The sequence below is a fragment of the Sebastes umbrosus genome, chromosome 24 (assembly GCF_015220745.1).
Source record: "Sebastes umbrosus isolate fSebUmb1 chromosome 24, fSebUmb1.pri, whole genome shotgun sequence".
Lineage (NCBI taxonomy): Eukaryota > Metazoa > Chordata > Actinopteri > Perciformes > Sebastidae > Sebastes > Sebastes umbrosus.
In genome coordinates, this window is record NC_051292.1 from 14095459 (window position 1) to 14107638 (window position 12180).

Genomic DNA, 12180 nt, shown 5'->3' on the forward strand with positions numbered 1-12180 from the left:
AGACTGAACTCCCCAGGACGGCACAGACTTGATCTGGATGAATCAGCCCTGTTAAAAACAAAGACATACGTGATGCTAAAAGTTTACTAAAAAGTTTACAATCAACATGTAAAAAGTGTGACAGGTCTCCAACTTTTCAAGTCAGTCTTGTCTTTGTGTTTGTGACGTAGAGTCACTATCCCTACTCTAAAACTGTCAGGAAGTCGGCAAAGTTGTTCAAAACAGCAATCAAGTCAGGAGCTAAAATGTCCCAAATCGTCAAATAAAATTCCAAAGGAAGCCCATCTTCTCCTGGAGACGTCCCTGTTTTAAAACTCTTGGTACAATTATGTAACTCAAGGATGGTTAAATCTTGGGTTAAAAGCACACTGTCGTCTACTGTTTGTTCGATGAATCTTAAAACTTCCGCCATGGTGTCCCTTTCAGCAAGCTTTTCATTATATAATTCCCTGTAAAAGTTTTCAATCATTGCTTTTATTTCCTCCGTTGTGTACGCTGTGCACCCATTTTCTTTTTTAAGCCTTAAAATGGCCCACCCTTTATTTACAATTTTCTTTAAAACGTATCTTGTGCACTTCTCCCCTTACTCTATTTCCTTTTCCTTGCTTTTTAAAATGACACCCTTGCTTTGTATTTCTGCTAAAACTGACATCTCTCTTTGAATTTCTTTTATTTCTTCGTTAAAATCCATCCCTTGTTGGTTTAGTTTATAATACCACTGGAGTCGTTTCTGCAGTCCCAACATGCATCTGTCATCCCTATCTTTCTTCCTCTTACCTGCCTGTCTAAAGAAAGTCCGGGTCCTTCTTTTCACCATTTGCTTGACCTGTAGGCCTCCGCTGCCGGGTACCTGGAAACCTTTCACACCTGGGTCAGCCCGAATGGCTGCCGCCAAGGGCTCCATGTATAGGATGTAGAGCAGTGGTGAGAGCGGACACCCCTGTCTTACCCCTGAGTGCAACCTGAATACAAACCTCTACAAAATCAAAAACAACCCTTGAGCCACCATCCTTTTAACTGAGTCCTTCATACCTCTCGCATTTAAAGAAAGAACAATAAATGAACCCATTACAAATAATAAATGTCCATTACCAAAAATAAACATTCTCCTTCCTTCTAAGTGTAGAGGTCATCACTCTCCATCTCCTCAGCCAGACTCACTCCTTTCCTGCACAGCAATGGACTTAGAAGAGAACATTTTAACCACTGCACTCCCGTTTAAAGACTTTTTATATGGACACTTAACACACACACGGACATACACAAAATAAAACCTTTTATGTACACCTTTAACTGATGACAATTTGATCTGTAATGCCTCGTAAATTAATTGCTTTTATTGGCTGAAATTGTTTTTTTTTTACAGATTGCATTATTTATTGTTTGAATACCTTTTACTTGTATGTATGTGAAGTTTTTATGAAATGTGTTTGATATGATGTGTCAATATTTTTTTTTTTGTTCTTATCAGTTTAATATATATATTTCCTCTATAAGGGGACAACATATTAAACAGATTTTTAGCATCAGGAGTTGAAAAAGGGGGCTTGCTCCATTCACTCCACGCATCGACCCGGTATTGCAGTGCCGCTGGGAACGGTGCACCCTTCTCCTTTGGAAAGTAGTAAAAGTCTCATGAAGGCAGAGCTTTCAAAAATTGGCTCGTTAAAATCAATATTCAGCAGGGAGAACAGCGAAACAACAAAGGCTGTAATCAATTTACTTCGTCGCACAGGACTCTATATGAGGATTTAATCCAGCCAATGGAGATCTACAGGTGACCTGTGGAGGGCAGTAACGCGCCTCTGCTGCGGCTAGTCTGCCGCAAATTCCAAAAGAAGAAGAAGAAGAAACAGACGCATCCCATTGGTTTAGTCCTATAACGACACAGCGCACTTGTTTGAATCTTGGAAGGGAGTAATAATATAAATGGTAGCACTAGTTAAACCCGGTTAAACACGGTTAAACCTAAACCAGCTGCTGTTGTGTAGTAGATAACAGGGTAAATGTTGGCTGTGGCAGGTGAACATATCAAGTCTAGCTCCCACCATGGCAGACAGGTTTTCCTTATATTAAGAAATATTATTTTTAAAAAGCAATTCTAAAGCCTAAATTAAATATATGGTAACACTTAATTTTACAGGTCCACAAATTGTCATGGTAATTAGGTAATAATTAGCAAGTAATTTTGACATTTCTTTGGAATTACTGCCAAATTACCCCAATATTTACCTATAAATATATTTCAACCAAATATTTGGAACAAGCTCCCAGAAAACCGCAGGACCGCTCCAACTCTGAGTTCTTTAAATCAAAGCTTAAAACGTTCCTGTTTGTTACTGCCTTTTATTAAACCAGATAATGATCTTATATACTGCACTAGAGCTTTTACTCTTGTGTGTAATATTCTGTTTTAGTTTCTATCCTAGCTTTTATTTTTTGCTTGTTTTTATTTTCTAATCTTTCATGTTTTTATGTTTTCATAACTGTTTTAATTATGTCTTATTTTTCTTTTGCACTTTGTCGCAATGTTCTTGAATGTTTATGTAAAGCACTTTGAATTGCCCTGTTGCTGAAATGTGCTCTACAAATAAAGCTGCCTTGCCTTGTCTTGCCTTATCTGTGGACTAACAGGCAGTTCCAGGTAGAGCTCAGATGTCCTCAACAGGTTGTCATTGCTCTGTGCTGTTGGTTTGCTCATTGGTTGTGTGTGTTGCAGCAGGAGCAGGTAGATTTAATTGCCACAATGTGCATGAAATACAAACTTGTTTTGTTTTGACATGAAAACAATCAAGTTTAGTAGCATGTGTGGCACCCTGGACATTTTAGTAATAAGGATTGTGCCCAGAAATACTGAGTTGTTTACCTGTGTGTCATTATTTTGGTCCCCCCACCATGATTATTTTTAATTATTTTCATTATTATTATTATTTTTAAAGCGCTTGGTGTCACTTAAAAGACAATAGTAAGGACAGTAAACTCCCCTGCTTTAGTGTGAAGTAGTTTTAAGACAATAGTCTGTGTTTGCCAGTAGATGGTGGTAGTGGCTTTGGTATGTCAGCGACTGGTGCTGTTATTCTTCCATAGCCGGAAGTCAGCCCTGTACAGCATTTACTGTCATTTTACTGTTTAGCATAGACATGACTGTCCTTTTACTGTTTACCATACACATGACTGTCCTTTTACTGTGTTTACAGTGTAATAAATGTACCTGGCACCTGGATGGAAAAGACAATGTCTTCATTCAGTGTGTGGGTAACACATGTCTGCCTCAGTATTTCATTTTAGTCATGGTGAAATTCCAGTTTTAGGCAGCATTTGAAATGATTGCTAATTCTTACATTAGGCTTTGAGGAGTTTGCAGAAACCTTGTCTTTGGGATTGGACGATATGAATACTCCTTATTAGTGAAGCCTCTGTCACGTTGCTCTCTGTGTGTCCTTAGATTTGATTCTGCTGGACGATGCTCACCGACTTGGAGAAAAGACAGGCCCTAATCCAGGAGTTCTTCAAGTACAACAACCGACTCAAGTAAGCCACAGACAGTTAATCATACCCTGTAGGAATTTAGATTTTTAAAACCAATAGAAAAGCATTTCACAAAGAACCAGTAATTTGTTGTATTTGGTTTTACTTAACTACAAATAGCTGGCCAAACTTGCACGACTCAACATCATTTTGAGATATTTTCAGTCAAACAGCATCGAGGTTTAATAGCAGAATAAGGCTAATCTAGTTAAACAACTTCTTTAGAGTCTCATCCAACAACTGAACAACAAGAAGTCCATCACAGAAGAGGCAGAGTCATGGAAATATATAGAAACTAGCAGTATGTAGTAGAATCCATCATGTCATCCTGCTGGAATGTATGAAACAAGAGTGAAGTGAAACAGTGGAAGAACAGCTGAGGCTCTGGTACAGTGTATACATGCCTGCAGTATTACTGTGGGCATATCTACTTAATAATGTATATGCAGTGTGTGTCGACCACCTGTTATCTAATATCATCAGCATCACAGGAGTATCACAGGAGTATCACAGGAGTATCACAGGTCCTGTAGTCAGTGCAGTATGAGACATAATAGAGCATGGGGATGACCATCATATACTTCTATCATAATGTTCTAAACCCTGATACACTTTCTATTGTAATTAATTAATGAATATTTCTGATTAATGACTAAAACAACTTGACACACAGTGCTGAGTTGCATCTCAAATTAATCTCCAGGTTCCCAGCTTTCAGATGATGTACACCACTTCTATGTGACATCTACTGTTGACCTGCTATTTCCCCCTAAAGACCCCCGGTACCCCCCTAAAAAAGACTAAAACTGGACTACTGTACTGGATGAATACACACACCCACAGTCACAGATGAACTCAGCTGATTTCCTGTAAATGGAGAGGGGAGAAGCCACACTGACCAGGGGTCTCATTTATAAAACAGTGCGTAGTATCCATACTAAAAATGTACGTGCGCACAAAAGCCGAAAATGGCGTACGCCAAAAAAAATCAGATTTATAAACCGTGCGTACGCACACCTGCACGCAATGTTCCCTTTATAAATCACACTCCACCTGGAAATGTGCGCACGTGGATCCGCCTCATATTCCGCCCTCTACACGCCCACATTCAACCATAAATACTCCATGCAAAACACCTAATTAATGTTTCTGCATGTGAATGAGCCTGTTTGATCTTTACGGTAAATCACGGCAACTACCGAGAGGAAGACCGAGAAAAGGACTTTTTCTGACAAAGAGATCAAGGTGCTTGTAGTTGAGGAGGTCTCTGAACACTCGTTCCCTCTTAATTCTGTTATACACGTCATTTAGTCCTCAGTGCCGGTATATCCACCAGCACCATGCAGCATGTCATCAGTGTTACTGCAGTGTTTATATCTTTACAGCAATCGATTTCATCGATTCACAACTTGCCAAAATGATCAAGACAATCAGTAAAATCCACCACGCTGGATATCATTAGAAAAAATAAGTTTAACAGGTGAACACAATTTATTTATTATTTAAGTTTTTATAGTGAACTTGTCCTGTATTATGATTAGGACTGATAATGATAATGAGGATATGGAGAGTAACGATTGTGTGAGAGCTGTCACTGGCTTTATTTCCACACTTTATTAATTTACACAATCCATACTGGTGAAGATGTGCCGGGTGGAGGTGACTGGTGGAGATGTGACTGGAGGAGGCAGAGTGGCGCACCGCGGTGGCGCACTGGAGACAGTCTGATAGTTGCATCGGATAGCCGTTTTCATTTAAATCTATATGTATACTGTATCTGTCCTTATCTAATAAACCATAAATAAATTAATAAGTCACGTCATCACTGCAGCGATTTTACACAACAAGCGCTCTGTTCTGCCATTCTTTAATGCTATTTGATATAATCTTGGATTTCTACAACCGATGATGATGATTTCATCAGCTGCTCCACAGCTGACTGCGAGTGTCGGTAGTCCGACCCTCTACTTTGAGCTCCGGAGGTGGAGGGACTGTGATGATGAGACAGCGCTGATGAAATATTGAGCAGAATTTGATTTGAGTTGGCTGATATATTTTACATTTGTAAGGTGCTTGTAGAATAGTTATGGCTCAATAGCACAAATAACACTGCTTTTAAATGTTTATGATAAAGTGGATAGGGCCTATAAGTATGAAGTGAAGTTAAATGTGTGAGAGACATCATTATACGTATAATGACATTTAATGTCTACAGTCTGGCTTCAATTCACCACCTCACCATCTGCGTCTCCAGTTTCCTCTACCTCGGCGCCTCCATAATGTGCGTACGCATGGGTCAAAGTTTCCGTACCGGTGCGCACATTCTCCCGTCAAGTTTGTTTTTATAGATCACAACTATTGCGTGGGAAGTGGCGTACGCACATTTCAGGCCCCGTTTTGTGCGTACGCAATGGTTATAAATGAGACCCCTGGGGCCTCATGTATAAAAGACTGCGCAGCTTTCACACTGGAAGATGGCGTACTCACAAAATTGGAAAAGTACGTACGCACAGAAATTTTCACATGTATAAAACCGTGCATACGCCTGTTCCTGCGCACCTTTCCTTTATACATCCCACTTGACGTGAAATTGAGCGCAGCTGCACGTGCCACTTGGTCCGCCTTGTCTCCTCCCATTAATAACTATGCAAATGACTATAAACACGCGCCATGCTGTCACTTATTGTCCAAATAACAACGGCAAATCACGCTGGAAAAGGAACAAAAAAGAAGAATTTCACAGAGTGTGAAATTGAAGTGTTTGTTACTGAGGTGGAGGCTAGAAAACATATTTTATTTGATGGTCTTTCATCAGGAATCAGTAACAAACGCAACGTCTCCACAGCAGCTGACCGTGCGCTCCCGAAGGCTCCCGAAGGCTCCCGAGGGCTCCCGAAGGCTTCCGAGGGCGCACGCATCAGCTGCGCCCCGTGCCTCGACTGCTGAGATGCGCCGGTCTGGCCGCGTCCTCACTAAATATATACTATACGCTGTGCTGGAGTCACAGAGAGAGATTGTCAATACAATGAAGGATAAAATATATATATGCAACGAATTAAAAAGAATGAATGATGGTGGGATAAGTCATATATTAAAAGATCTTGTTAAAAAAATGTTTGTCTCAACTCACCTCGTTGCTTTACATTCTGTGTATCTCATCCAAACGGCGCCGTATAGCTGCTGCATTTGGCTCATTGTTAGTTGTGCCAGGGTCCGGTTCATCCATCTGTAGGTCCTCTGGGGGCACAGGCTCACCACGTTGGTTTGCCACATTGTGCAGCACGTGATTTTGTTTTTGGCACGGTGGTTAAGTCATGCCATCTCTGGGAAATTAGTTTAAATGTGTTTTTGTTGTGCCTCTCTGATGTTAAACATTATGCGCAAACAAGTTAAGAAATATGTGTTTTTTTTTTTTTTTTATCCCACATCATAAATAAAGCTCAGTAAGTTGAGTGGAAAAATTATTTTTACACATTTAGCGAGTTTCAGGACTTTGTAGTTTGATACTGCCAGATGACAGAGTTTGGAAGACTGCCCGCACATTCTCACGACTGGTCTAGAGTTTGCGGCACGGTCCGCACATTCTCACGTCACGTTGATTTTTATACATCCCGTTGTGAGCGTGAAACACAGCGTACGTAACATTTTAGTACGTGCGCACCGTTTATACATGAGGCCCCTGGTGATCCAGGCTCATGAGAACAAGGCCTTTGGAAATGATACTGCGTCACGCGTCATATCTTTGAGAGTACTACGCATGCGCAGTAGAATCTGGCCTGCACGACCGCAGCTTCAGTTACACTGCGCATGCGTTATACCCCGACCACAAGACCCATGACCCATCCTCCTTCTATAGTCCTGGATGAAATCAGAGAAGGGACCGTGAAAGTGTGCAGTTTGTTATCCAGACTCCATTCTGAGACAACTACACAGAGATGTGATGACTGAAGATAGAAGCAGGGTGAGTGTTAATCCATGGGTGGTTTTATTATACTGTATACTGTATACTATGTGTGTGTGAGTGAGTGTATGTATGTGTGTGTGTGAGTGAGTGTGTCCGTGAGTGTGTGGTTGTGTGGGTGTGGGTGTGGTTGTGTGTGTGTGTGTGTGTGTGTGTGTGTGTGTGTGTGTGTGTGTGTGTGTGTGCGTGTGTGTTACCTCCTTTTCTCTCAGTCTTGCCTGTGACTCTTGTACAAACTTGTTTCCTTTACATGTTCACAGTCAGTTATTCCAGACTCCATTTTGTGTCAACGGCACAGAGAGGTGACGACTGAAGACTGAAGCAGGGTGAATGTTAATCCAACATTTTATTATTTCCCTGTCCAGGTGTCTGAGTCAGTTTCCTCCCTGTGGACTGTAGAGGAGAGAAATGTTAGAATGAACTCAACAGTTTGATTCGTCTGAGAACACAAAGTCGTGATTGGCTGAATAATCCTCATTAAACCTGCTGTAAGACAAGAAAACAAGCAGAGAGTTAAAGAGAAGTGACCAGGTGGAGTGCTGGGTGGTTTTAATATACTGTATACTGTATACTGTGTGTGTGTGTGTGTGTGTGTGTGTGTGTGTGTGTGTGTGTGTGATAGAGAGAGGTTGTGTGTTACTTCGTGTTCTCTCAGTCTTGTCTGTGACTCTTGTACAAACTTGTTTCCTTTACATGGTCACTGTCAGCGTTAATGTTTAACCTCTCAGACTGACTTCAGATCAGAAGATGATTGACTGTGTGGAGGAAGAGGAGGACAGAGCAGAGTCTCTAGTCTCTGGCTGTCTGTCTATGAAGAGTGATCAGTCTAAAGGTGAACCTCTACTCTTCAGTAATGAACCTGGACCCTCAGAGTCAAAGTAAGAGAGCTGCTATATGCTGTATTTACTAACTGAAGTTTAACACACTTTTCGTGACACAAAGAGAATGAATCTGTGCATTCTTCCTCTTCGTACCTTCGTTCCTCTTCTACACCTGATATTCATATTTCTGCCCGAACGTTGAAGTCGCTGTAAAGATTTAACTATTCAAAATCTGTAAGAATGTGCTTCAAATATGTAATTAATTTTCTCACGTGTCCTCAAAATACTGTGTTGGTTTGACTTCTCCTAAAATCAGCTGTTATGACAGCTTCTTGGAAGAAAGTTTTTAGAAGGTCTTAAAGGGAAAACAGCATTTTGACGCTAAAACTTACGTACGTAGAGTTCAGATTTTAATACATAAGGAACACCACTGGGAAGATACAGAATGATATAAAACAAAGTGATGCCATGCCAATGCCATGATTTAGTTGATTGTGTGTTTGTATATTACATTTATACTAAATGTATTTACTAAGTGAAGTTTAACACACTGTTGGTGACACAAAGAGAATGAATTAGTGCATTCTTCCTCTTCGTATCTGTGACAGCTGTCAGTCACCCAGAACAGCTGTAATCTAAGAGGACCAATACAAACTTTAAACCACATTATTGACAGTAGCAGTAGTTTGTGTATTTAGAAACTGAAATGTCTTTGTTATCAGAAAATTTATCAAGGATTCATGTGATGTGAATCAAATCATCTTGGTGTTTGCAGAGTTCAGTTCAGACAGAGAGCAGAGTCTCCAGTACCCAGCTGTCTGTCTATGAAGAGTGACCGGTCCATGTGGACTCCTCCAGCCTTCAGTAATGAACCTGGACCCTCAGACACAAAGTAAGAGACTGTTTCTACTGTGCACTGACCTGATGGATGATGATGCATTGAGGATGAAGACTAAATGTTCTGCTAACAGATTTATATTCCTGATGCAGAACTATTAGTGCAGATACTGTTTCAAACTAAGATGGATCTTAATCTGGGTTTTAGAGCCACAAACTACTGATTGTATTTCTGTAACAAAACACCTGAGAACCTCCATTTCACAATTTACACGTCAATAAAATATTCATATTTCTGCCTGAACGTTGAAGTCGCTGTAAAGATTTACAACTATTCAAAATGTGAAAGAATGTGCTTCAAATGTGTAATTCATTTTCTCACATTAGTCCTCAAAATACTGTGTTGGTTTGACTTCTCCTAAAATCAGCTGTAATAACAGCTTCTTTGAAGTGGGGTTGTACGTATACTCCCGTGTTCTGGGAAGTTAAATGACTGCTTTTGTGAATGGAGTCTGGTAGCTTTGAAGAGAGCGATATAACAGCTTCAGTTCCCCGTCAGAAAGGGCTGTCTGATGGAGAGGTAAAGCGGCGGTGGACAGGAGCAGCAGAAAAACGTATTTTAGCCATCTAAAAGAAACAAACAAATATTTGTTTAGGTGTACGCTATATTTAGAATATTTTCTCTGCTTTACCTCGCCATCAGACAGCCCTTTCTGAAGGGAACTGAAGCCGTTATATCGCTCTCTTCAAAGCCACCAGACTCCATTCACAAAACCAGTCATTTTCCCTCTCAGAACACAGGAGTAGCTGGTCTACTGCTGCATCCATTGGTTAGTTAGTTTGTGTTATTGTGTGACTTTCTGATCTGAACTAACGTGGCGTCCACAGCAGTACATCACTTAGCTTCCTGACGGTACTCCTGTCTGCTTCTCCTGACTGGGAGCACACTGACCACCATCTAAGTTACTGTATTAATACACTGACTATAAGGATGTACAGACGTGGACAAAATTGTTGGTAACGTTCCGTTAAAGAAAGAAAAACCCACAATGGTCACTGAAATAACTTGAAACTGACAAAAGTAATAATAAATAAAAATTTACTGAAAATTATCTAATGAAAATCAGACATTGCTTTTAAATTGTGGTTCAACAGAATCATTTTAAAAAACAAACTAATGAAACTGGCCTGAACAAAAATGATGGTACCCCTAGAAAAGATGTAAAATAATGTGACCATAGGGACATGTTAAACTAAGGTGTGTCCTGTAAATAGCATCACAGGTATCTTCAAACTTGTAATCAGTCAGTCTGCCTATTTAAAGGGTGAAAAGCAGTCACTGTGCTGTTTGGTATCATGGTGTGTACCACACTGAACATGGACCACAGAAAGCTAAGGAGAGAGTTGTCTCAGGAGATTAGAAAGAACATTATAGACCTTCATGTTAAAGGTAAAGGCTATAAGACCATCTCCAAGCAGCTTGATGTTCCTGTGACTACAGCTGCACATATTATTCAGAAGTTTAAGGTCCACAGGACTGTAGCCAACCTCCCTGGACGTGGCTGCAAGAGTAAAAATTGATGACAAATCGAAGAGACGGATAATACGAATGGTAACCAAAGAGCCCAGAACAACTTCCAAAGAGATTAGAGGTGAACTCCAAGGTCAAGGTACATCAGTGTCAGATCTTACCATCCGTCGCTGTTTGAGCCAAAGTGGACTTAATGGAAGACGACCGAGGAGGACACCAAATCATAAAAAAGCGAGACTGGAATTTGCCAAAATGCATATTGACAAGCCACAAAGCTTCTGGGAGAATGTCCTTTGGACAGATGAGACAAAACTGGAGCTTTTTGGCAAGTCACATCAGCTCTATGTTCACAGACGCAAAAATTAAGCAAACAAAGAAAAGAACACTGTACCTAATGTGAAACATGGAGGAGGCTAGGTTATGTTCTGGGGCTGCTTTGTTGCATCTGGCACAGGGTGTCTTGAATCTGTGCAGGGTACAATGAAATCTCAAGACTATCAAGGCATTCTGGAGCGAGATGTGCTGCCCAGTGTCAGAAAGCTTGGTCTCAGTTGCAGGTCATGGGTCCTCAAACAGGATAATGACCAGAAACACAGCTAAAAACACCCAAGAATGACTAAGAACAAAACATTAGACTATTCTGAAGTGGCCTTCTATGAGCCCTGATCTAAATCCTATTGAACATCTGTGGAAGGAGCTGAAACATGCAGTCTGGAGAAGGCACCCTTCAAACCTGAGACAGCTGGAGCAGTTTGCTCACGAGGAGTGGGCCAAAATACCTGTCGACAGGTGCAGAAGTCTCATTGAGAGTTACAGAAATCACTTGATTGCAGTGATTGCCTCAGAAGGTTGTGCAACAAAATATTAAGTTAAGGGTACCATCATTTTTGTCCAGGCCAGTTTCATTAGTTTGTTTTTTAAAATGATTCTGTTGAACCACAATTCAAAAGCAATGTCTGATTTTCATTAGTTCATTTTCAGTACATTTTTATTTATTATTACTTTTGTCAGTTTCAAGTTATTTCAGTGACCATTGTGGGTTTTTATTTCTTTAACGGAAGGGTACCAACAATTTTGCCTACGTGTGTATACAAGCACACACTCCCAACCCTTACCTTATCTTATTGATGCAAGACATTCCCCAGAGCTAACCTTAACTGTCACAACTTCATGTCTAACCTTAACCCTTGAACCAAGTCTCAACCCAGAAACATTTTTAAATAATTTAATATTTTTTACATAACACAACAAACCCTTTGAAAAACCCTGCCTAAAATGTCCTCACTTCCAAGGTCTAGAACTTTCAAATTTACAGAAGAAGTTCAAGAGCACACACACTTATGGCCGGTTCAGCCTATACGATATCAGCCCCGATTATAGCCCGACGCGGCCGTCGTAGGGTGCCGACTCGGATCGCGAACGATAAATGAGCGCTGTGAGCGACAATCGATCCGTTATATCTCGTGTAGTGTGTCATAGTACACGACAACTCACGCTGCGTC

The 12180-nt window shown here is 40.6% G+C and overlaps 1 pseudogene; it reads left to right on the forward strand.

The window, feature by feature from the left end:
* Window positions 1-1387: 1387 nt before the first annotated feature.
* On the forward strand, window positions 1388-1610 carry LOC119484040 (annotated as a pseudogene).
* The last annotated feature ends 10570 nt before the right edge of the window (window positions 1611-12180 follow it).